At 40.4% G+C, this 27,508-nt stretch overlaps 1 protein-coding gene and 1 pseudogene across 8 annotated transcripts in view; both read left to right on the top strand.

The window, feature by feature from the left end:
• Positions 1-27,508, top strand: part of KIRREL1 (kirre like nephrin family adhesion molecule 1) — a 123,738-nt gene that overhangs the window by 49,244 nt on the left and 46,986 nt on the right. The window lies entirely within an intron of this gene.
• Positions 3,467-3,547, top strand: LOC119043143 (uncharacterized; annotated as a pseudogene).

The raw sequence follows: 27,508 nt of genomic DNA, 5'->3' as shown, positions 1-27,508 counted from the left end.
GAAAAATCCTAAAGGATGCTATGGAATCACTGATGCTAGAGCACCCACTGAGGCCATGCAGCAATGAGTTCAGATTTGGAGGTTTTCATACCCGGATTCAAATCCTCATACTACCATTGACTATCCTTGGACTTAGACAAGTTACTTAATTTCTGTAAGTTTTTATCTCTATATTTGTCAAGGAGTAAATTACATCTACTCCTCAGGGTGTTATGAGCCTTAAATCAATTGGTATCTGTTAAGTGGTTAGCAGAAGGCCGGGAGACTTTATTGTTCAATACATGAATATTATTTGAAATTGTTCCCTATCAAACCCCTCTCTCCTTTCAAACTTTATTTGCAACTCCCCTCCTTCAGGAAGCGCTCCTTGAGCTCACAGCACTCCAGTAGCTCCCATTGCTAAACTTAGGCTCTTGTGAGTGCTGTTGTCTTGTTGTCCCTAGTGTCCTAGAAACAGGGTCTCCAGAGCAAGGGCATATATCCTCTTCCCCACAGATCTCTCCTCAGACCTAGAGGGGATTCCTGCCCACAGGGCATGTAATAAGCCTGGGGGAGACTGACTGATTGACTCCCTGTGACTCACTTTTGTTTTCTTTCCAAAAACCATTCCAGGATCTCTATCAGCTAGATACCAGGCAAGACCAGCGTGCCAGCTGCTCAGTGGCTCTGACTGAGTAGTGACCTGGCTCCATGCCCACAAACCTTCTATGGAGGCACCCCTCAGGCTTGCTACCTATCTGCTTACCCGATAGGGGAGGGAGGCCAGCTATTTAATCTTTAGGCAGGTGATTATGCCTAAGGGATAGAGGTCTGTGTAGAGACCCCGGTGGTTCAACAAACATTTATTGAAACTGTACTACATGCCAACCATTGTTCTAGACCCTAGTGATCAATGATGATAAGGTAAATGAAGCTCTGCTCTGGAGAGAGCTGGTTAGTAGTGGTAGAACAGGGTAGAGAACAATAAGTATATTGATAAGAACTTATCAACTAGGAATAAGTATTATATTAAGATGTTCAAAATAATACAGGGTGACATGAAAGAGACTGACATCTTTCAATTCCTTTAAAACTTTCTATTCCTCTTTTAAGAAATGCTTCTTGGTGTATAATAGGAGAAACTGATCTTAGCTCTTAGAGATTTCATAAACTATGGACTGAATACAAATAGGATCTTGGCAGGGAAGGGAACAAGTCTGTTTCATGTGGGTAAAAAGTAGATAGAAGCACTTCGAGGGACTTTGTGTTGTTCACAGCTATAACTTCAGAATCCAGAATAGTTGTAGATCCTCAATAAATATTGATTGGCTCCAGAAGGCTGAGCTGGGATGAATGAATGTAGACATTAGAGGGAGGCAGAGCTGCATAGACTATAAAGCAGTGCTTCTTAATAGCCAGAGCAATACAGCAAATAAAAAAGCCTGCTTCATGAGGCAGTAAGCCCCACTGCCTAGGAGTGTTCATAAAGAGCCTGAATGATGACATGCTGTACACGTTGGATCTAGGACTTCTGACTGAGAGGGAAGTCAGAAAAAGTGACCTCCATTGTCCCTTCCAATGCTGAGGATCTGCCATTCACTCACCACCTCTCCCCAGGCCCAGCCTGCCTGGTCTTGCATTGTAAACCCCTGGACTTTGCTGACAGTGCCTATATATTGCTTGCAATAGAATTGTCCATGAAGAGGAGCCCTGAATATCCAGTATTAAAAGGAAAAATCAGTTAGAAATAGGCTTTCTTTTCTGACCTTGCAGCTTAGTCCAACAGTAAAATTGCTTGACACATGGCACCTGTGGTTTGTTTCTTTTACAGCTCCTCATTCTTATCAGCTGGCCAGAGAAGAGAACAATTAGCAGCAGGATGGAGGACTTTGAGAACAGCAAGGGCTGAGCAAAGTATGGGAGCCTGGCAGGTTGGGGTGGTGAGGACATATGAGCATGCGCTCATGTTTCCTATGCCTGGAACATCCCACTCTATATCCCCCCCAAATTCATCAAACTGTTTTTTTCTCCAACCACTCTGATTATTTCTGAACTCCCTTTCTTGAAATGTTGTAACTGAATACAGTGTTCCCTTTGCCTTCTCATTCCTACATGTCTGCTAATTGGCTGATGTGTAAATACAGTCTGTTCATGTATTAATTTTCTATTTCTAGCCCTTTTTTTCCAAATGGCCTACATGTCACTACCTGTGTTGGTGTGTTGTTCTCAGAGGGAGGTCCCAGAAGGCAAAGGATGCGTCTCCTTGCTCTTTATAGGAAGCTGTGCTTGTCACCTCTGGGTGTTGTTGTTATGTTTTTTGGTTTGTTTTGATGTATTTAATGTTTTGTTTTTTGGCAACCATGCCATCTCTTTGAGGGTTGTTGATTTGCTTATAAAGCAGAGCTCCAAAGAGAGGAGACATTTGGTGTACAAGGGCTTCTCTTGCTCAGAGCATGAGACTGGGTCTCTCTTGTGTGTTTCCCTCTGGACAATTCTTTCATTGCTGCTCATGCCTAAAGGAGTGATGTAACTCTCAGTTCATTCATTCATTCACTCATTTATCTGTTCATCTAGGTACATTTATTGAAGGCCTTCTCAGCCTCTGGGAATATAGATATATGTAAGAAACAATCACTAATTATAAGTCTAACAGGAAAACAGATGTGAAGACCAATAAGTTCCATAAAGCATAGCAAAGAGGCCCTGTAATAAAGGTAAGAGGCAGTGGTCAATAGGGTCTTCAGAGTCAGGCATACCAGGATTCAAATTCCAACTGTTTTTTTACTAGTTTTGTGACCTACTTGAGCCCACATTCAGCTGAATGATGTCTATCTTTTAAGAATGTTATGAAGGAGAATTAAACTAGGTAATATGGAACCAGTACTTAATAAGTATCATCCCTCTTTTCTATTGTCTGAAGGCATATAAAAGGAGTTCACTTTGCTTGGAGAAGTTAGGGATTTACAATGGATGTGGATCTTGAGCTTGATCTTACAGCACACAGAATAGTTGTCCAAGTGGAGATGGAGGAGAAGAATATTCTAGAAAGTAGAAACAGATATTTCCTTAATCCCCAATGCTAAGTGAAGAAAAGGCCTGACTAGCCCTGGATGGCATGGCTCAGTGTATTTAGTGCTGGCCTACAAACCAAAGGATCACTGGATCAATTCCCAGTCAGGGCACATGCCTGGATTGCGGACTAGGTCCCCAGTATGGGGTGGTGAAGAGGCAACCACACATTGGTGTTTCTCTCCTTCTCTTTCTCCTTCTCTTCCCCTCTATCTAAAAATAAATAAATAAGTAGTCTTAAAAAAAAGAAGAAAACATTAACAAAACTTTAAAAAAACAGAAAAAGGCCTGACCTATTCCAAGAAAGAGGACAAGAGTGTATTGTGGAATGGGTAGCAGGAGACAAGCTGGGGAGGAAGTTAGAAATTCAACTATGAAGGGCCTTGGGTGTCCAGCTAAAGATTTTTAATTTTATCCATTGCAGATGCAGATAAAAAGGGTCCTCATGCTTTCTGTTTGTCTGATAGTGACAACCCAGATTGAATGGAGGAAAAAACATGGAGAGAGGTTTTGTGACTCAGAAATAATCTTGTATATAATGAAGAACATATTTTGCTCCACAGAAAAATATAAAATATGAGTTTAAAAAAATAAATTTTGTATTTTCTTGTAAATAATAGGGACATAATAGAGATATTCAAACACTAAGCAATGTGAATCAGTTGTGCATTTTAAGATAATAACTTTGGGGAGCAGTGTGGAAATAGGAGTAGAATAGAGGAGAGATTGCAGGTTGAATGTGGGCCAGAGAGAGACTATAGGCAGTCATTCAACAAGTTTATTGAGCAGCAATTATGTTCTAAGCACTCTACTGAACACTACTAGATTACAAAGATGAATTCAATAGGACCCCTGAGAGAGACAGATAAATAGAGAACGCCATTAGCTGGAATAAGGGTTGTACTAGAGAAAAGCACAGGTCCTGCAAAAGTCTGAGGGAGGGACAGCTAATAAAAGAGGCTATGGACAAGGCCTCTCACTCACCTCTATAGCTGTGCATGCATGGCCCAATTCCTGGGAATTTTATTCACACCAACAACTACATGAGGTGGTTCAGGTATTGAAACCATCCAGGAGAGAATACATGTTAGAATCAAAGGAGCGACAATTTAGAAGAGGATGCATTTCACCTAGAAAAGTGTTCATGAATGGAATTGATGATTGACTTGAGGTAAGAGTTGAGGGAGAGGACTGAGTCTGGGCCCTGTAACAAAGGCACTGAGGCTCCAATATAAAGAGCAAGGAATGGTGGGCTATTATGGGATTAGGTGAGACTCTGGAAATGAAAGCACTTGATAATCTGCTTAGTGCCACACTGAATAATAATAGGTAAAGCTTACTGAGTGACTGAGTGCTTATTAAGTACCAAACACTGTACTGTACACATTGTCTCATTACATCTTTACAACCACCTGAGGTAAGTAGAGTTATTCTCTACATTTTTGTAGGTGAGAAAATGGATGCACAGACAGGTTGTACAATAGGGTATGCACTTTGGCTCTGGCACCAGATAGCTGCACAATATTTTTTGTTGTATTATTGTATGCCTTATAAACAATAGTTAGTCATCATGGTAAGCACTCCAACAGCTACTGTAAGGAGATGGACTGTGGGGAGACAGGGAGAAATTAAGTGTAGAATAGGTCTCGAGATCTACATTGGAAAAGAGAGTGGACGGAAAGCTCATTAAAAATAAGAAAGGTAACACAAGTGCAAGATACTTTTGACAAGCTGGCATCTCATCTTCTCTTAAGACCACTTGATTCCATGGCCCTGGCTAGGTAGCTCAGTTTGTTAACATGTCACCCCAATATACCAAGGTTGTGGATTCAATCACTGGTTAGGGCACATGCAAGAGTCAATCGATAAATGCATAAATAAGTGGATGTTTCTCTCTCTTTAAGATCAACTTTTAAAAATAAAATAAAAAATTTAAGAACATTTGACTCCAGACCACCCCTCCCTTATTCCTGCTCATGTGTACCTCCACCCTTTGCTTGGCCCCTTCCCCACTCCTCCCTTCCCCCAGTCTGTGGCTTCCGCTCCAGCCTGAGTCAGATATGGCCTGGCTGCTCCCTTTCAAGGTATAAAGACTTCAGTGTCTGGGAACAAAATGGTTCAGGGAGCCTGAGGTGTATCTTTGAGAAGTAAGGGTCCCCAAATAAATGCCTTTCTCCCCAACCATTGTCACTTCTCTTCATCATTTTCTCCTAGCTGGGGTACCCCATTATTGTTAAGTTTCAGGGGCTGTGAAAGAAGCATCTGCTTTCCTGGGTCCCTACTAATGGGAAGAGAAGGAAACAGAGAGAAAATATGCCTTCAAAAGAGGTACTGATGAGGCCATGGAAGGGAGCTGTGAAACACAATATTGGGTGAATCCTCCTCACCTGCTCTCCTCCCCATCTGTGCTTCCACCAAAATTGATATGGGCTGCTGAGAGGATCTGGGGCTCCTGGCAGTCTATGCCTGTTAGCTGGTGTCTATTCCTGTGTGGACACCATGTATTCCTTTCCAGGAGAGGGAAGGTGCTAACTACTAACTAGCTTAAGGTGGGCAGGAAACCATGGTGTAGATTTCAAAAAGGCTAACGCAACTTAATTTCACTTTACAATAATAATTTTTGTTAATAGCTACCACTTGCATGGCATTTAATATTGCTAAACACTTTACTTACTTTAGTTCATGTAATCTTTGCAGTCATATTTTATAGATGAAGAAACTGAGGCTCAAAGGGGTTACTTTGCTTGTCCATGGGCCTATGGTTATATTACCATTGAGACAATGTAGCACTGAGGTTAGGATCAGGCTCTTTGATGACAAAAAAACTTATTGTTTAATCCTAATTTTTCATCCTAGTGCTGCAAATTACTAGCTTTATGGCATAAGACAAATGATTTTATTTTTCTCAGCTTCCACATTTTTATCTGTAAAATTGGATTAATAATATGCATTATTATGGTAGGTATTGAGGATTGAGTGAGATTATCCATGTAAAACAACAAGCTTAATATCCTGAACATTAATTCACTCATTTACCAGATGTGAAGTGAATGCCAACTCCATGCTTAGAACTATTTTACATGCTACATATACAAAAGTGAGGAAGATGGATAGGGCTCATGCCTTTTTTGAAAACAAGCAATGGCTGTATGGCCTGATAAGTGCCATATATAAAAGCATTATGTAAAAGACAGCTATAAAAAAAGTGGCAGAGGAGGTGAATTGACCTCTGTCTGCCTCCAACGAAAGGGGTGGTCCTTTGCCCTGCACTCAGTGGTCCATTCCAGAAGAGCTTCCATCCTTTTTGGATACCCATTTTAAGGGGAAGTCAACAAACAGGACTTCCCTAAAGGAGGACAATGGTAAAGCTTCTAGAAATCATAATGTTTACTTATTCATTTAGTGCTTTTAAAGTAACATTTTTTTAAGTACTGAGAATACAGCAATGAAGACGATAAAGAGAAAATATTCTTAAATATTTATTTATTTATTTATCTTTTAGAGGGAAAGGAGAGAGGGAGAGAAATATCAATGTATGTTGCCTCTCATGCATCCCCTGCTGGGAACTGGCCTGCAACCCAGGCATGTGCCCTGACTGGGAATCCAACCGTGATCCTCTGGTTCACAGGTCCGAGCCCAATCCACTGAGCTATACCAGCCAGGGTGAGGAGAAAATATTCTTAATCTCATGGACTGTATAAGCCTTCTGAGACAGAGGCAATAAATAAATTAATAGCAAAACACATAAGTTGGATATTGATGTATGCTTTGGAGAATAATAAAGCAACAGAAAGGGAATCTGGAATGTGGTAAGGCAGTGGTGGAGTTTTAAGTAGTGCAATTAGGAAGAACTTACTCAGAAGGTTATCACTGAAAAAAAATCTAAAAAATGTCAGAAACCAGATATGTTGAGGGGGAGAAGCATTCCAAGCAGAAGGAACAGAAAATGCAAAGGCCCTGAGGTTGAAGTGTGCCTGATGTGTTTGAGAAAAATTCAATATGACCCTGGCTGGTGTAGCTCAGTGGATTGAGCATGGGCCTGCAAACCAGAGTATCATGGTTTGATTCCCAGTCAGGGCACATGCCTGGGTTGCAGGTCAGTTCCCAGCAGGGGACTCATGAGAGGCAACCATACACTGATATTTCTCTCCCTCTCTTCTTCCTTTCCCATCTAAAGATAAATAAATAAAATCTTTAAAACAAAATTCAATATGAATGTAGTGAAGTGAGCAAAGGAACAAGTGATAGAAATAAGATGTGAATATGTGTGTATGTGCATAGGCACATGTATGAAAATCACAATTCTGATAACCATCCAGGATTAGTACAGACTCCAGGTTAAGGGCCACTTCTCCCAACAGGACTACCTTTACTTCAGATGCCAATGGCATGTTTGGGAGCCCCCGGGCCACCCATATTTCTGATAAACTGGCTACAAATTCAAGGGCTACCCTCATGTTCCTCTCAGGTTTGATAGTTTGATTAAAAAAAAACCTCACAGACTTAGGAAAATGCCATACTTAGTTATAGTTTTACATTAAAGGATAAAATTTAAGACCAACCAAACAAAGACATACATAGGTAGAGATCTGAGAGTGTACCAGGTTTGAAGCTTCTATTTCCTCTACCCGTGGAACCAAGTCTTCACTCTCCCACCAACAAGGAACTTCCCATCAGTGTCCAGAGTTTTTATTAGGGTTTCATTACTGAATCATGGGCTGATTAGAGTTAGATTGAACTAACTCACTTTCAGCTTTTTTCCTTTCCCTGGAAGTCAGCTGGTCAGCCTAATGTCAGCGGCTCCAAACCCCAACCTTCTAATCACATGGTTGGTCTTTTCAGCCTCACTAGCTTCCATTCAGGGTCAGTTCATTACCATAAACCCAGGTGTGATAAACCCAGGGGGCCACCATGAATAACAAAGACACTCCAATAATTTGGGAAATTCAAAGGGTTTAAAACCTCTGTCCAAGGAACCCAGGACAAGACCATGCAAAGATTTTGAAGAATTCACAAAGACTTGGATTTTTACTTCGAATGAAATGAGAAGTCTGTAGGTTTTCAGCAGAAGTGAAATAATATACTTTCTGTTTTTAACAGAGACTCTTTGACTGTCATATCAAGAATAGACTGTCTGAGGCCAAGATGGAGGTGTAGGTAGACACATGGTACCTCCTTGCACAACCAAAACTGGACAACAATCAATTTATTTATTTTTAATTTTTTAAAGATTTTTATTTATCTTTAGAGGGGAAGGGAAGGAGAGAGGAAGAGAAACATCAATGTATGGTTGCCTTTTGTGCATCCCCTGCTGGGAACTGGCCTGCAGGGAACAGGTCTGCAACCCAGGCATGTGTCCTGACTGGGAATTGAACCATAATTGTCTGGTTCACAGGCCCGTGCTCAATCCACTGAGCTACACCAGCCAGGGCTTGGACAACAATAAATTTAAAAGCAAAAACAAACCAGAATTGACAGAAAATTGAACTGTATGGAAGTCCAACAACCAAGGAATTAAAGAAGAAACATTCATCTAGTAGGAGGAGTGGAGACAGGCAGCCAGGGCAAAGAGGACTCATGACCAGGCTGTGGCTGGTGGACCCAGGGAGGTGGCAGATTGTGGACAGTATGGTCCCACATTCGCATACAGATAAACCAGGAGGAACAACTGTGGAGCAAGACAAACCTAGCAACCCAGAGTTCCAGTGGGGAAATAAAGCTTCAAACCTCTGATTGCAAACACCTGTGGGGGTTGAGGCAGCAGTGGGAGAAACTCTCAGCCTCACAGGGGAGTTCATTGGAGAGACCCACAGGCTCTTAGAACATACACAAAACCACCCTCCCAGGAATCAGCACCAGAAAGGCCCAGTTTGACTGGAGAAGTGACTGAAAACCAGGGCCCAATTTGATTGGAGAAGTGGGTAGCTAGAGGAGTGACTGAAAACCAGCAGAGAGTGGAGCAAGCAGCACTGTTTTCTCTTGGACCTGTCCCCCACATATAGTGTCACAGTTCAGCAATGTGGGTTGCACTGCCCTGGTGAATACCTAAGACTCACCCCTTACTATGTAACAGGTGCTCAGAGAGAAAAAAAATGGCCTAAATGAAAGAACAGATGAAAGCAACAAAAAAAACACAACTAAGCGATGAAGAGATAGCCAACCTATCAGTGCACAGTTCAAAACACTGGTAATCAGGATGCTCCCAGAATTGGTTGAATATGGTTGCAAATTAGATGAACAAATGAGGGCTATGCTAAGTGAAATAAAGGAAAATGTACAGGGAACCAACAGTGATGTGAAGGAAACTGGGACTCAAATCAATGATGAGGACCAGAAGGAAGAAGGAAACATTCAACAAGAACAGAATGAAGAAACAAGAATTCAAAAAATGAGGAGAGGCTTAGCAACTTCCAGGACACCTTTAAATGTTCCAACATCCAAACCATAGGGGTACCAGAAGGAGAAGAGGAAGAGCAAGAAATTGAAAACTTATTTGAGCAAATAATGAAGGAGAATTTCCCCAATCTGGCAAAGGAAATAGATTTCCGGGAAGTCTAGGAAGCTCAGAAAATCCCAAAGAAGTTGTACCCAAGGGGGAACACACTAAGACACATCATAATTACATTACTCAAGATTAAAGAAAAGTAGAGAATCTTGAAAGCAGTAAGAGAAAAAGAGACAGTTACCTACAAAGAAGTGCCTTTAAGGCTGTGAGCTGATTTCTCAAAAGAAACCTTGCAGGCAAGAAGGGGCCAGAAAGAAGTATTCAAAGTCATGAAAAGCAAGGACCTACATCTAAGATTACTCTAACCAGCAAAGCTATCATTTAGAATAGAAGGGCAGATAAAATGCTTCCCAGATAAGGTCAAGTTAAAGGAGCTCATCATCACTAAGCCCTTATTATATAAAATGTTAAAAGGACTTATCTAAGAAAAAGAAGATAAAAATATCTACAGCAAAATGGCAACAAACTCACAGTTATTAAAGACCAAACCTAAAACAAAAACAAAAACAAACTAAGCAAACAACAAGAACAGGAACAGAATCACAGAAATAGAGACCACAGGGAGTTATCAACTGGGGAGTGGGAGGGGGCAGTGGGAGAAAAGGTACAGGGAATAAGAAGCATAAGTGGTAGGTAGAAGATAGACAGGGAGGTAAAGAATAGTATAGGAAATGTAGAAGCCAATGAACTTATGCACATGACCCATAGACATGAACTAAAGGGGGGAATGGGGTGGGAAGGGGTGCACAGGGTGGAGGGAAATAGAGGTGGGGAAATGGGACAACTAATACCATAATCAATAAAATATATTTTAAAAATAAATAATAATAATAAAAGAATAGACTGTGTGAGAAAAGCCTGGAAACAGGGAGACCTATTGGGCAGGTACTGTAGAAATCCAGACACGAGATGATGGCACAAGCAACAAGGGTGCCAGCAGAAGCATTGCAAAGTGGTTGTTGACATAAGAAATGTCCAGACCTATAGATAATTTTTATAAGAGTTTATTTTGGTCAAAACTGAGCTGGGTAGCAAGGTTTCAAATACTCCAAAGAAAAACAGTTTGCGGTTTCTTTCATGCATTTTGAATTAAGAGGAAATGTAAGGCAGATTACTTGAAGGTCTGAGAAAGCAAGGCATAGATTGAACTACAGAATAATTAAGATTATGTGCTCTCTTCTGGGTGACTATGCCCTCCAGGCATATTGCTTCTGGCATTATAAAGGTATACTAACCCAGGTACACAAGAACAGTGGACGGGGCTTGCTTCAAATCCTTTTATTAGAAAAGTTACAGGCCTGGGGGATAACTGCCCACCATGATCTGTCCAATTAGGCATTTATAATTTATTCAGCACCTTTTTTTTGTCCACATGCCCATCTGTGGAATTATTTTGGAATCAGAACTAGTGGGATTTACCTCTGGATGGATGCAGGGCAAGAGAGAGAGAGAGGAGTGGAGAATGACTATAAGATGTCTTGACCTGGAGGAATGAAGTTGTCATTTACTGATATGACCAAGTTCTAGGGTGGAAGATCAGGAGCTGAGTTGTGGACATATTAGTATGAAATGCCAATTAGACATGGTCCTCTATGATTAAGTAGAAATGTTAAATAAACAATTTGACAGACGTTATAGGAAATCAAGGGAAAGGTCTGAGCTGGACACATCTGCTGGAACATCAGTACTAGAGTTGGTATTTAAAACCACATAACTGGATATATTCACTGAGGTAGTGAATGGAGAGAAAGAAGAGAGCAAAGGACAGGATCCTGGAACCTCAGATCACTCCAACGGGAAGACAAGAAGCAACTAGCAAAAGAGACTGTGGACGGGGAAGCAGAGTAGGAGAACCAGGGAAGCATGTAGTCCTTCAAGCCCAGAGAGGCAATGATCAACTGTCATGTATACTGTTGATCCATCAAAGAAGATAAAGACTAAGGTGAAAATTAATATTGGATTTAGCAATTTGTAGGTCACTTGTGACCCTGACCAGAAATGTTCAGGTGTCAATTCATGAGAAAATGAAAGAAGAATTATTATACAAACTACTCTTTTTTTAATTTTCTAAAATTTTATTTAGTTATTTTTCAATTACAGTTATTTTGTCTATTTCTCCCATCCCAGCCCTCCCCTGCCCCATGCTCCCCACCTCTCTCCCATTTCCACTCCCCTTAGTTCTCGTCCCTGTGTCCTTCCTATTTGTTCCTCCAAATCCCTCCCCTTTTTTTCCCTTAAATTCCCTTCCCTCTCCCCTCTGGGCACTGTCCCCTTGTTCTCTATTTCAGTGTCTTTGTTTTTATACTGCTTGCTTGCTTGTTTTGTTGTTCACCTTCCTGTTAAAGGTGAGATCATATGGTATTTGTCTTTCAACACCTGGCCTATTTCAGCATAATGCTTGCCAGTTCCATCCATGTTGTTGCAAAGGGTAGTAGCTCCTTCTTTCTCTCTGCTGCATAGAATTTCATTGTGTATAAGTACCACGATTTTTTGATCCATTCATTTACTGATGGGCACCTAGGTTGCTTCCAACTTTTGGCTATTGTAAATTGTGCTGCTATGAACATTGTGGTGCATAGCTTATTTGAAATTGATGTTTTAGGATTCTTAGAATATAATTCTAGTAGTGGGATTGCTGGGTCAAAAGGCAGGTCGATTTTTATTTTCTGAGAAAACTCCATAGTGTTTTCCATAGTGGTTGTACCAGTCTGCAATCCCACCAACAGTGAACTAAGGACCCCTTTTCCCCACAACCTCTCCAACATTTGTTGTTTGTTGCTTTGTTTCTGATGGCCATCCTGACTGGTGTAAAATGGTATCTCATTGTGGTTTTAATTTGCATCTCTCTGATAGCTAATGATATTGAGCATCTCTTCATGTGTCTCTGAATGTTCTGTATGTCCTCCTTGGAGAAGTGTTTGTTCAAGTCCTTTTCCCGTTTTTTAATTGGGTTGGGTGTCTTCTTAGAGTGGAGTCATGTAAGTTCTTTGTATATTTTGGAGATTAAACCTTTGTCTGAGGTATCATTGGCAAATATTTTTTCCCATACAGTTGGTTGTCTTTTTAATTTAATACTGTTTTCTTTAGCCACTCAGAAGCTTTTTATTTTGATGAGATCCCATTTGTTTATTCTTTCCTTTATATTCCTTGCTCTAGGGGACATATCGGTAAAGATGTGGCTGTGTGAAATATCTGAGATTTTCTTGCCAATGTTCTCCTCTAGGACTTTAATGGTGTCACGGCTTATATTTAAGTCTTTTATCCACCTTGAATTTATTTTGGTGTATGGTGTAAGTTGGTGCTCAAGTTTCATTTTTTTGCACGTAGCTGTCCAGTTCTCTCAACATCATTTGTTGAAGAGGCTGTCTTTACTCCATTTTATGTTACTGCCTCCTTTGTCAAATATTAATTGACTGTAGAGAGTTGGGTTTATTTCTGGACTCTCTGTTCTGTTCCTTTGGTCTATGTGCCTGTTTTTATGCCAGTACCAGGCTGTTTTGATTACAGTGTCCTTGTAATACAGTTTGATATCAGGTATTGTGATCCCTCCTACTTTGTTCTTATTTCTCAAAATAGGAGCTGCTATTCGGGGTCTTTTATGGTTCCATATAAATTTTTGAAGTGTTTGTTCTATGTCTGTGAAATATGCCATTGGTACTTTAATAGGTATTGCATTGAGTCTGTATATTGCTTCATGTAGTATGGAAATTTTGATGTTAATTCTTCCAATCCATGAACAAGGTATGTTTCCATTCACTTGTATGTTCCTTGATTTCTTCCTTCAGGGCTGTGTAGTTTTCTGCATACAGGTCTTTTACCTCCTTAGTTAGGTTTATTCCCAGGTATTTTATTTTTGTTTTTGCTATATCGAATGCGATTTTTTACTTGATTTCTGCTTCTGCTGATTCATTGTTGATATACAAAATGCCTTTGATTTCCGGATATTGACTTTGTAACCAGCCGTTTTGCCAAATTCATTAATTAGTTTGAGCAGTTTTTTGGTGGAGTCTGTAAGATTTTCCATGTACACTATCATGTCACTGCAAACAGTGACAGTTTTGTTTCCTCCTTTCCTATTTGGATGCCTTTTATTTCCTTTTCCTGCCTGATCGCTGTGGCCAAAACTTCCAAAACTATACTGAATAGAAGTGGTGAAAGTGGACATCCTTGTCTTGTTCCTGATCATAGTGGAAAAGCTTTTAGTTTTTGCCCATTGGGTATGATATTGGCTGTAGGTCTCTCATATATGGCCTTTATTATATTGAGGAATGCTCCCTCTATTCCCACTTTGCTGAGTGTTTTTATCATAAATGGGTGTTGTACCTTATCAAAAGCCTTTTCCGCGTCTATTGATATGATCATGTGGTTTTTGTCTTTGCTTTTGTTTATGTGATGAATTATATTTACTGATTTGCGAATATGGAACCATCCTTGCATCCTTGGGATGAATCCCACTTGGTCATGGTGTATGATCTTTTTGATATATTGTTGGATGCGATTTGCCAATAATTTGTTGAGGATTTTAGCGTCTATGTTCATCAGTGATATTGGCCTGAAGTTTTCTTTATTTGTTGTTTCTCTATCTGCTTTTGGAATTAGGATGATGCTGGCTTCATAAAAAGAATTTGGGAGTTTTCCCTCCTTCTAGACTTTTTGGAATAGTCTGTGAAGAACAGGGGTTAGCTCTTCCTTAAATGCTTTGTAGAATTCTCCTGTGAAACCATCTGGTCCAGGGCTTTTGTGTGATGGGAGTTTTTTGATTACTGCTTCGAATTTCTTTAGCTGTTATTGGTGTGTTTAGATTTTCTGCTTTTTCATTGAGTTTTGTAAGATTGTACTTTTCTAGAAATGTGTCCATTACCCTAGGTTCTCAAATTTTTTGGCATACAGTTCTTCATAGTAAATTGTTACAATCCCTTCTGTTTCTGGTATCAGTTGTAATCTCTCCTTTTTCATTTCTGATTGTGTTTATTTGTGTCCTCTTCTTTTCTTGATGAGCCTACTTAAATGCTATTTTTTTTTATCTTCTCAAAGAACCAACTCCTGGATTCATTGATCCTTAGAATTGTGCTTTTAGTTTCTATGTCATTTAATTCTGCTCTAATCTTGGTTATTTCATACCTTCTACTTGCTCTGGGCTGTCTTTGTTGTTCCTAGAGTTCTTGCAGGTGTAGAGTTAGGTTGCTTGTTTGAAATGTTTCTATCTTCTTTAGGTAGGCCTGTATTGTTATAAACTTCTCTCTCAGGACTGCCTTTGCTGTGTCCCATAAGTTTTGGGTTGTTGTGAGTTCATTTTCATTTGTTTCCAGAAATGTTTTGATTTCTTCCCTAATTTCATTCTTGACCCATTCATTGTTTAATAGCATACCATTCAGTCTCCATGATTTTGGGTGCTTTGCATTTTTTTCTTTGGGGTTGGTTTCCAATTTCAGTCCCTTGTGGTCAGAGAAGATGCTTGGTATGATTTCAATTATCTTGAATTTTTTGAGGCTCGTTTTGTGTCCTATCATGTTCTATCTTTGAAAATGTTCCATGTGCATTTGAAAAGAATGTGTCTTTAGCTTCTTTGGGATAAAGGGCTCTATATATATCAGTTAAGTCTATTTCATCTAGGGTGTTGTTTAATGCTGCAATATCTTTGTTGATATTTTGTTTGGAAGATCTGTCCATTTTTGATAGTGGGGTGTTAAAATCCCCTACTATAATTGTGTTGCTGTCAATATCTTTCTTGAAGTTCTCTAAGACTTTCTTAATATATTTGGGTGCCCCTATATTTGGTGCATATATATTTATGATGTTTAATGTCTTTTTTGTGGATTCTTCCCTTGAGTATAATGAAGTGACCTTCTGGGTCTCTCTTTATGGTCCTTTATTTGAAGTCTGTTTTGTCCGATATGAGAATTGCCACCCCAGCTTTTTTTTTCTTGTCTGTTTGCTTGGAAAACTGGTTTCCAGCCTTTCACTTTTTGTCTGTGATGGTCTTTTGTCCTGAGGTGGGTCTCTTGTAGGCAGCATATGTGTGGGTCATGCCTTCTTATCCATTGAGCTATTCTGTGTCTTTTGATTGGAGCATTTAATCCATTTAAGTTTAAGGTTATTATTGATAGGTAATTATTCATTGCCATTTTGGTACCTGTGTGTCTCTTTTCCTTCCTTTCCTTAAAGCAGTCCTTTTAGTATTTCTTGTAGAACTGGTTTGGTGGAGGCGTATTCTTTTAGACTTCTTTTGTCTTGGAAGTTCTTTATTTGCCCTTCTATCTTGATTGAGTGCCTTGCTGGGTGAAGTAGCCTTGGTTGTAGGCCTCTGGTTCTCATTACTTGGAATATTTCTTACCATTCTCTTCTTGCTTGGAGTGTTTCCATTGAGAAGTCAGTAGCTAACCTTATTGGGGCTCCCTTGTATGTTACTTCTCTTTTCTCCCTTGCTGCCTTTAAGATTCTCTGTTTGTCTTGGAATTTTGCCATTTTGATGATGATGTGTCTTGAAGTGGGCCTCCTTGGGTTCCTCTTGATTGGGACTCTCTGTGTGATTCCTGTATTTGTGCGGCTTTTTCTCTCATCAAATTAGGGAAATTTTCTCTCATTACTCTTTCAAATACATTTTCTCTCCCTTGTTCTTCTTCTTCTCCTTCTGGTATTCCTATTATTTGGATATTATTACGTTTCATATTGTCTTGCATTTCTCTTAATCTCTCTTCATTCTTTCTGAGCCTCTTTTCATTTTCTTGCTCTTTCTGTGAGATGCTTTCTACTTTGTCCTTTAACTCGCTAATTCTATCCTCCACCTCATCTAATCTACTTTTGAAACTATCTACTGCATTCTTCAATTTGGAAATTGTATTCTTCATTCCTCTTGTCCCTTGCTGATATTTTCTATTTCCATTTTCAGGTTGATGTAGTTTGCAGAGAGATCATTGTAGTTCCCCTGTAGTTTCTGGTAGTTCACTGTGAGCTCTTTGAACTTTGTAATAACCAGTGCTTTGAATTCACTAACTGATAGTTGATTAGCCTCTATTGCATCTAACATTCCTTCTGAAGTTTCTGCTTTTTCTTCCATTTGGGGATTACTTTTTTGTCTTCCCATTGTTTGGGACTCTTCTTGTTAGTCTCAGCTTCTAAAATTGATCTGTTCTGACTCTCTGGGTTTATGGTGTGAACTTCTGTGGTATTATACCTGTGAAGTTCAGTGGTGCAGACTCATTCCGGTATGTTGATGTTCTTCGTCTCCACCTACTGTCGCGCTGGACCCTGTGCTGGCGCCTACCACTGCTGAGTGTCTGGCTCCTGTAGCTGACTCCTTCAGTGCCCAGGCCTGTTGCTATGGCAGCAGCACAGGGCCTGCAAGTGTCCCGGCCTGGTAGCTGACTCTCCGGAGACCAGGCCTGTCTCTCTATGGCAGCAGCACAGGGACCGAGAGTGTCCCAGCTCCCATAGCTGACTCCCCGGCATCCAGTCCCATTGCTATGGCAGTGGCACAGGGGCCAAGAATGTCCTGGCTCCCGTAGCTGACTCCTCTGGCACCCAGGTTTGTCACAGGGGCTTGGAATGTCCCAGCTCCCGTAGCTGACTCTGCTACTGTCTTGGTGTTTCAGCATTTGTCACAATCTCTGGTCTTTTAATTTCATAAATGCTGGGTAACTGATGGTTTATTGTGTTGTTTCTCTATAGATCTGGCAGGATTTTCACCCACGAGTACAGGAGCTAGAATCCCCTCCGTTTACTCCATTGCCATCTTCCCAGCACCCTCCAAACTACTCTTAAGTAGTCTTGCAGCGCGGGCCTGTGAACCAGACAATCGCGGTTCGATTCCCAGTCAGGGCACATACCAGGGTTGCAGGCCGGTTCCCTGCAGGCCAGTCCCCAGCAGGGGAGGCACAAAAGGCAACCATACATTGATGTTTCTCTCCCTCTCTCCTTCCCTTCCTCTCTAAAGATATAAAAATAAATAAATATTTAAAAAAAATAAAATAAAAAAAAAGTAGTCTTGCTATAAAGGGGAGCAGAGAAATGGGGCAGTAGCTGGACATGGGGTCAAGAGAGTTGTATGTGGATGCTAGTGAGGAAGAAATAGCAGTTTAAGAAACTAGGGATGTTTGGTTATGAGAAGAGGAGACTCTGGGGTCATGTTATAACTCTCCTCATGTACTTAAAATTCTGTCATATGGAAGTAAATTAGATTCATTTTCTGGAATTCCAGAAAGAACAGCTAGGATTAGTGGTTAGAAGCTACAAAGAGGAGGATTGTAGTACAGCCTCAATAAGAACTTTGTGAATCCACTTATTTATTCACTCAAGAAGTTAATGTTGAATGCCTACTATGTGACCAGCAACAGAGATAGTCACAATGAAGACACATTTCCTTCTGGCTGGTGGAAGAGAGCTACACAGGCAAACAGTTATAATATAGCATGGAAAGGGCTGACAAGGGCCCCTGTGTCTGACTGGGGAGGGATTTAGGGTGGAGAATGGGGTTCAAGGAAAGGTCAGGCTTGGCAAAGAAGCCATAAATATCCACTGAGGATATTTTGCCTTCTGATAATTGAAGACCTTTTTAGCCTAAATAAAGGAAGCTTAAGAGATACTTGAACCTCAGTTATCAGGTACATCTTCTGAATAACTAGGCCATATAGATTCAGTCTTAATAAAAGTGATGGCTAACAGATGAGTGATAATTTATCATGTACAGAGCACATTTAATCATCACAATAGTCCTGCCATGATCATTCTGTGATCCATTTTATAGTAGAGTTAACTGAGTCTCAGAGCAGTGATCCTTGCCTAAGGTCACATAATTATTACAGAGATGGAAATGGCACTAGAATTAAGTCCATGAGCCCCAGTCTTAAGAACATACCCTTCCCAGAGCTACTGAGCACTAAGCTACACTATTGGCTGCTCAGCTGATCCATGCACAGCAGTGCTTTGTGGCCAAAGTATGGGTCTCTTGTGAAATGTTTTATAAAATGCTCCTCCCCTGATTTCTTGGAGCTTTTCTCAGTCATTCCTACACTTTAATTGGCCCTAATTATGACTTTCTCCTGTTCGTCCTCTCTGACCCCAACTTGTCCTTTTTTATTTCAGTCTTGCACCCTATTCTCTTATTTCCCGATCTTTGGAACCCCGAAAATAGCTTAAAACTGAGATTCCCTGGGCTTTGTGAACCAGCAGTCTTTGGGTTCCTCTGATGTTGATAAGACCTGTTAAATAAAAAAAATTAGACAGTGAGATATCAAAAAACTATAAATAAAAAAATGGAAGTAAAAATAGGGTAATATTAATAAACTTAACCTCTGGCTTACTATCTATAAGGGAAGACTAATATTATCTCCATCTTACAAATGAGGAAACTGAGGCATAGAGAAATAAAGCACATTGCTCCAGGATAAGGAGCAGAGCTGGCTACTGAGTCAACATGTTTAGCTGCTGTGCTCTGTTGCTTCCCTTAAGAGGGGGAAGGAGGAGAGGAGAAATACTAGGAATTCAGTTCCTTCAGCATTTTTTTTTGAGCCTCCAGTGTGCTGGAGGTATGGAGGGGAGATCTAGTTCCTGCCCGCAGTGAACTCACAGATACAGAATCACAGAACCTTAAAAGTGGAAAGATATCTCAGAGATGTTCAAACTGGAACACAGAGAGGTGAACTAAAGTATCTAAGAAAGGAAAAGGGAACACACACCTATGTACATATAAAAAAATAACAAAACATGTAAGTCAGCAGTACAATTCAGGCCCTTAACAACCACAGCTGAGCATCTGTTAGAGTACAAACATGCTAAATGCTGCCACAGGTGAGAGTCAAAGTCTTTTCCATACAGCTGGAGGTAGGAAATAGTATGACTAAGAGAGTGCAAAGCATTTAACATCTCTGAGAAAGAAGGAACCGTCCAGTTTCCTAGGTGTAGAGTTTACTTTTAAGAAAGAAGTGAAAGGTAAGGTAGAGATGCTAAGGGATGTAGTACAGACTGAGCTTAGAGGTATTAAGAGAAGAGGTGAGATGGAGCTTATTAAAACAGGCTTCTTGAAAGAGGGGGCCTTTGGGTTGGATTAGTGAAGAAGAAAATCTTGGATTTGCAAGTGAGGAGGCAGAATGAGTAAAATATCTGTAGGACAAGGTGATTTAGGAGGTAAAAAAGGAATAGAATGTCAACTTTTGGGTTCTATTCAATATGTACCACAAATGTTAGTTGAGGGTCATCCTTGATCAATATAAGGACAAATAAAAAATATAGCATCTGTCCTCAAGGCTGAGGATTTTAAGGAAGATTCCTGGAGTACTAAGCCTGAACTGTGTCTTAAAGGATAAAGAATAGTGAGTCAAGTGGTGAGAGAAGGGAGGATGATAAGGCAGAGCGCTAAGGTAGGATGCAGCTTGGAGTGTGCAGGTATGTCTGACACTTGGGGATTTCTAGGAGGTACAGTGCACATCAGAGAGAACAGAAATTGATGCTAAAGAGGTGACTAGCATCTAGGTTTGGTAGGACCTAACCTACCATAATTTGAACTTCATCTGAAGTCACTGGGGAGTCATAAAAGGTTTTTCATAGGGTGATGATGTTAGATTTGTTTTAGAAAGATCATCTGGCAACTGTGTGCAGAATGGTTTTAAGAGCTGGAGGCAATTAGGAGTTTATTACAATAGTCCAGGAGAGCAATGACAAAGACTTCAAACAAGGGATTCTCCATGGAGACGGGTGGGTAGGAGAGGGATGGATAGAATTGGAACATTTAGAAGGGATGTTAATAAGATAAAGAAAAGTGTCTGAAGTGAATGCCCAGTTTAAATGAGGGTGGGCAAGGAGCAGGGTCAGTGAGCCAGAAGAACCAAAGAAAATAAGGCTGAAGATGTCCAGATCACAGCAGGTTTGTGAGCCAGGGCCAGAATCAGAGTCAGCTTTTATAAACTGAGCTGGTCTCAAGTATTGGTGAGAATTCTTGGAAATTCCTTGGGTAAAAACCAAGAACTTAGCAGTTTTTCAGGTTTAAGGCCAACACTGTGTCTGGAGGTGGGGGTTGGGGGTAAGGGGTGTGTGTGTGTGCACATGCATGCATGTATGTGTATGATGTGTGTTTGGAGAGAGTCTCTAGAACATTTGGCCAGGAATGTCTGGGTTCCAAAGACTGCCATACCTCTGATGTGAACTGTACCTCAGGCCACAGCAATGCCCTATATCACAACCTCTTGGTGAGAACAGAGTATTCACCTAAATCCTCTCCATCTCAGGGTTCTTCAAGGACTCAGGGAAATCAGATATAGGGTTCTGAAAACAAAGAGTCACTGAATGCCAAGAGGCCACTCAGCATTGTGAAGGTTCTGCGATCAGGGAAGTTTATGGTGATAGGGAACTGGGGTAGGGGTAGGAATGAAGTTAGCACCTGATTAGGAATCCCGACAGACCACAGACCAAGTTATGCTTCTGGTGTTGCTTTTGACCAGCTCTCTGACTTTGGGGAGATCATTTCACCTCTTTGGGCCTTGGGTTTTTATCTGGATTAGATCATTTTTGTGGGTTTCTTCCAGTTCTAATCATTTTGTGACTCTGAAGAGTGCAGTCTAATAGCTAGTGTCCATTTGATCCTTCCTTACTCTCACTATCTAAACTTTTCAAAATCTTTTCTTGATTCTTGAAAACTTGAGAGCAGGAAATTCTTCTTTATGTCTACCATTCCTTCCTCCTGCATTAGCTTAAACTTTATTTGGGAGAAAGAACTGAGGTTCAGAACAAAGTCCCCCTCCTCAGCCTTTCATATTGGCTAGAGTACCCTCAACTGTTTTGATGGTGGATGTTGGAAGGACCCTGGTGAGCAGATGGCAAAGGCGCACAGACAGCTCAGTGTGGTTGGAAGGTTTGCTCACACTCATACCCAATGCCTACATGATCCTCCTGCCTCTATGCTTGTGTTCATGTTCTCTCTACATAGAAGGGCTTCCTCTCCTTCCATGGCCTTTCCTGAGACAAGGGGAGATATGAGAACCCTGACTCCTACTTCTTCTTTCTAACTTTTGTCATCTATAATCATAAATTATGTTATTTTATTATTATTAGTGGTTCATGGTCACACAACAAATGCCCATAAATATCAGGGTTGACATTAATGAAATAATAGCAGTGTGACAACAGATAATACTTTAAAGTATTTACTATGTATATATCTCACTTAATTCTCATGAATGTCAACATTACCAACAACCAACACATAACCACAACACCCCCAACACTAGAGTAACTGTCACTACACTTGATCTGTGGTTTTTCTCCTCCTTGGAAGAGCATAGTAAATGCATACCCCAACTCTCTTTTCCCTCATACTCTCTCCCTTCCCTTAACTCATCCTTCTGTCTTGCTTATCCTTTCTCTACAATGGATGATAGAGTAATTTTTTGAAAATCTACCCAACAGTGGCTCTCCATTATCTACAGGATAAAGTCCATACTCCTTAGAATGACCTTGGATGGTTGCCAAGCTATCTATATCTATATCTATATCTATATATCTATATCTATATAATCTACATCTATATCTATATCTAATCATCCGTATCTAGCTATAGATAGATAGATAGATAGATAGATAGATAGATAGATATCACCACAGCATCCTCTTCTATTCCCATAATTGCCTTTGCTCATGCTCTGATTACCCACACTGAAAATGTCCTCCTTTCCCTTTGCTTCCACATTCTCCCAACCACTAAATCCTTTTGATTCTATCTCTTTCATATATTTTTATATCTATTCTATTTCTTTTTACCAGCTGTCTTTGTTTTATGTCTTTATAATTCTTTCCAGGAGCAGTACTGCAGCTCCCCTACTGTGCACATCCTTCCTCAATGACTGGCAGAGTATTCTATCTAATTCTTCATTCATTTCCCTTAACTACTGTGATAAAATCCAAAGTCTTGATCCAGCATTTAAAACTCGATATAGTCTGGCCCCAGCTTACCTCCTCTATCCTATTTCTATTCCCTCTCTCTGTCTCTTTCTGGTTAAGCAAAACCACTTGCAGATGCCATAGTCCATTAAAAATCCATACCTCTGACCTTTTTTTTTTTTGCTCACATTATATTGTGCCTGGAGGAAATTATCCACCCTCACCCCAACACTCCTCTTATCAACTTAGTGAACTTCCATTATCAAATCTTAGTGAACTTATCAACTACCATTTTCAAATCTTAAATCTAAGTGACAACCCCTTTATGAAGCCTTTCTGCTTACCAACCCTCTCTCTGTATATCCATTATACCCCTTTCATACTTTCATCATGGCTTCTGTAACCCCATGTTGCATTCTGTGTTAAAGTCTGTACTCCCTTTTACTTTCTTTTAGAGGAGGCATGTGAGATTCTACCTCTTTTCTCCAGCCTCCTGCACAGGGTAAATGTGCATTAAGTCTTGAGTGAATGAATAAAGAACAGCATTCAAGACATGCCACACTCAGATCTCTGTCTACCTATCTTTCTTAGGTTCTATAAACAAAGAAAATACACTACCTAATAATTGCGTTTGTAGCTTGTATGTGCATTTGAGGGGTTTATCACTTAAAGAATATTTTAGACAGTGGGGAAGGGTGGAGAAAGAGAGGGAGAGAAACAATCAATTAGCTGTATTCTGCATGTGCCCTCCCCGGGGACCAAACCTATAACCCAGGCATATACCCTGACAGGGAATCAAACTGGTAGCCTTTCAGTTTGTGGGATAATGCACAACCAACTGAGCCACACTGGCCAGGAGTAGGATTATTACGTTTAATCTTCTAAATTCTGCCCTTCCATAAATATCCAGAGCTCCAGCTATGTCACACTTTTCCTCAGACACAACACACACTTCTCTGCCTTTGTCTTTATTATTCTTTGTGCCTAAGATCTCTTCACTTTCAGATTTGCTAGTCAAAGGGTAAATTTAGTCCTTTGCACAGACCCCTCTCATATTCACTGTCTCCTCTTTTCCAACCATTGGAATTAATAATTTCTCCCCTAAACACCAGAGCTGAGCCTGGTGCTTAGCATAAACTCTGTCACATAGTAGGTCCCCAATACTTGTTTGCTGGTTAGAATACAATAGAATTGAACTTTGTGCTTTCTTACTGTTCAGGCTCCTGTGTTTTTCCAGTTTTTGCTGGAACCACAGCTGAAAGAATAATCAAGAAAGTGGTAGAAATAGGTTGGAACTGAGGTGAGTGAGGGCAGACTGCTGCAACTTTATAGAAACTCTTCCACAGAAATTAAAAATAAGATGTTTTCACAAGCCAAACTGTCCAGCTTTATTAAAGATACTTTTCATGGACAATCATGGTATTTCAGGCAGGATGTGGTCAGAAAATTGTTAATAGTACACAACTTTTAAACTTCCTTCTTCAATATACTATCAAAATCATCAAGCTTCTGTGAAACCCAATGAAGTATTCATTTGATGCTCAGAGTAGAAATGTTTATAGTCAGGGTTGACATTGTACATTAAGCATGTTGTTGAACAGCTTTTCACAAGCTTACCTTGACTTTCAGGAGATGAAATGAAAATGCCAGAATTTTCAATCTGTAGGTCCACAATGTAAAACAGAAACTGCTTTTTAAAAAATATGTTTAAAAAAATTTATTAGCCCTGGCTGACGTAGCTCAGTGGATTGAGCGCGGGTCTGGGAACCAAGCAACCACAGTTCGATTCCCAGTCAGGGCACATGCCTGGGTTGCAGGCTAGTTCCCAGCAGGGGACACATGGGAGGCAACCATACATTGATATTTCTCTCCCTCTCTCCTTCCCTTCCCCTCTAAAGATAAATAAAATATTTTTTAAATGTATTGTTGTTCAGTTACAGTTGTCCTAATTTTTCCCTATTACTTTCTCTTGTCCTATGTACCCCCACCTCCCACATTCAGTCCTCCCCCCAATATCTTTGTCCATGAGTCCTTTATACATGTTCCTTGATTTGACCCTACTCCTTCTTTCCCCCATTATTTCCCTCCCCCCTCCTCTCTGGTCACTATCAGTTTGTTCTTCATTTCCATGTTTCTGGTTCTAGTTTGCTCACTTGATTGTTTTGTTGACTTGGTTCCACTTATAGGTGAGGTCATATGGTATTTGTCTTTCACCACCTGGCTTATTTCACTTAGCATAATACTCTCTAGTTCCATCCATGCTGTCACAAAGGGTAGGAGTTTCTTCTCTCTTTCTGCTGCATAGTATTCTATTGTGTAAATATACCACTCATTTGAGTGATGTATTTCAGTTTTTTTTAGCCACTCATTTATTGATGTGCACTTAGGCTGTTTTCATCACTTGACTATTGTAAATAGTGCTACTATGAATGTTAGGGTGCATAGATTCTTTTACAGAAACTACTTTTTTGAGGGATGCCATTTCAATAGTGACACTTAAAAGTCCAGATTGCCCAACATAGTGGTAACCAGTTTTGGGGGTCAAGTCCTATCCCAATAGTTCTTTGAATTTAAGGGATTCAAGTCTATGTTTAAAGTGGAGAGGAGGAAAGTAACATAAAAACCACTTTTAGCCCTGGCTGGTGTAGCTCAGTGGATTGAGTGCGGGCCTGCATACCAGACAATCGTGGTTCGATTCCCAGTCAGGGCACATGCCTAGGTTGCAGACCAGTTCCCTACAGGCCAGTTGGGGATGCACGAAAGGCAACCATACATTGATGTTTCTCTCCCTCTCTCCTTCCCTTCCCCTCTAAAGATAAATAAATAAAATATTTTTAAAAAAACCACTTTTAGGGACAAAAAACAGTTCCACACTACAAGGTGTCTGTGCCTAGATAGCTAACATATGTCAACATCAAAGGAACTCTACTCCGAGGAAACAAGAGGAAGTCTCTCAAAATTATAAGGGGAAGGGTTTTTGTTTGTTTATTTTTATTTTTTAATTTTTCCCATATCAATCCAGCTTCAGAGACATTCTGTTAGTAATATATGTTCTTAAAAACAACAGCGAAGCCCTGGTTGGTGTAGCTCAGTAGATTGAGCATGGGCCTGTAAAGCAAAGGGTCGCCGGTTCAATTGCCAGTCAGGGCACATGAGAGGCAACCATACATTGATGTTTCTCTTCCACTCTTTCTCCTTCCCTTCCCCTCTCTCTAAAAATAAATAAAAAGTATTAAAATAACAACAACAATGAAATGTTCTCTGTGCTGTCAACATAGCTTTAAATAAAAGTAAAATAAAACTTTACATTTTTATAAAACTTGATTAAAAAATAGTATTTCAAGCTGTAGTCACCAGAAGTACATGGTTTTCAAAAATGCATGCACTTCACTTGGCATCTCTCACAACTTCAGCCTCCTGTTACGGGTCTGTTTTGGCCTCTCCATTTCCTGCAGGGTTATTGCAGCATCAGCTTTGTCCTTTTTCCATTTAGGTACATTTTTCCCCTTATTTTCAGGAGACATTTTAGGCTTGGGCTCTGGCTTTGGAGGAGGAAATTTAGCAAATAACCTGGAAATTTTCTGTAGTTCATCCTTCACCTTGTCTTTTTACCTGTGAATATGTTTATTGATTTTAGAGAGAGGGGGAAGGAGACTGAGGGAAAGAGAGAGAAACATCAGGGAAACATCAATTAGTTGCCTTCTGTACATGCCCTAATCAGGGATCCAGTCTGAAACCTAGGTATGTACCCTGACCAGTAATTGAATCTGCAACCTTTTGGTTTATGGGACTACACTCCAGCCAACTGTGCAAGTTCCTTCCTGAGCGACTCACTTTGGCTTTATCTTCATTAGCAGCCCCTTTTGCCTGTCTCTTAGGGATTGTGATGATGAGGCCGGATTTCTTCTCAACAAGTTGCCTGTGGATGTTTATGAAAGCATCATTATTATTATATAATTTTTGATTATCCCGAACAACATGCTGAGTCCTGAGTAATGTGCTTATGACCAATCTAAGTCTGTTTCAGAAACTCATCATGGCATTCTCTCAGAATGGTTCACTGAACCTGCTCCCTGTTAAATTTTCTCAGGAGTTGGAGGCATCTTACAGATCCTCTCTGCACTTCAGATGAGAAAACTAGAGCCTTGAGAAAGAGTGCTGGCTCGTCCATGGTCTTTGTGTTAGTAAATATAAGAGCTGGAGTTCAAACCCAGTTCTTCTGATTCCCAGCAGATGTTTTTTGTTATTCTCTCTACTAAAATCTACCCTTACTAAATTGACATTAGAATTCTCCATGCCTTATCTTTCTCATTATGTTTAATTCAACAAAGATTTATTTTATCAAATATCTACTCCTACAGAGAGGCCTGTACTTGGGAACATTGAAACAATAGATGGGGAAGGTGAAGTTACTATCCTTGCTAAGTTTACTGCATAAACTATGGGTGAAGGTGGGGTGTGATGGGCATATGCATTTCACTAAGCATCCTCAGTGAGGGCTTTGTGCTTTCTTGATGCCCTATTTCTTGAGCCATACACTATTCCTATTTTACTTTTGATGCAACTGGGGCTCTGAGAGGCAGAGCTGGCACCTCACAGAATCCAAGCTCCAAGAACTTTGAACTTCCTCTCTGACTAAATGAGAAGGAAGCAGCCCAGAATTGCTTAGCCTATTGTTGGCCCTCCTGGATAAGGTGGGGGTGAGGAAACAGACCAGACTCACAAAGCAGAGAGAGCCTCTCCTCAGTTCCTATAGCCTGACATTTGCTGTCATCACCAACAGCTGCTCCGTAGCTCCACAGCCCCATTCTCTTTGTTACCAGAGTTGGGAGTCCCCAAAAGATGAGCTGGCAGGTCCAGACCTGAATAGTATGTATTTTTGCTGAGAAACTGAAGAGGAATCTACACCAGCAGTCTGGGCATTCCCAACTTCATAGGCGATGCAGCAGTGTCTTCCCTGTGTCCTGGCTGGCTGAGCACCTTCTTGTGAATGCCCACATGCTGTTAATTTATGTACCTTGCAAATATTGGGTTGGCCAAAAAGTTCATTTGTTTTTTTTTTGGTAAGATGTCTCTAGTAGTGCTTAG

This window comes from Artibeus jamaicensis, unplaced genomic scaffold, assembly GCF_021234435.1.
Source record: "Artibeus jamaicensis isolate MK-2021 breed Jamaican fruit bat unplaced genomic scaffold, CSHL_Jam_final contig_475, whole genome shotgun sequence".
NCBI classification, from domain to species: Eukaryota; Metazoa; Chordata; class Mammalia; order Chiroptera; family Phyllostomidae; genus Artibeus; species Artibeus jamaicensis.
This window is presented reverse-complemented; position numbering and strand designations above follow the sequence as displayed.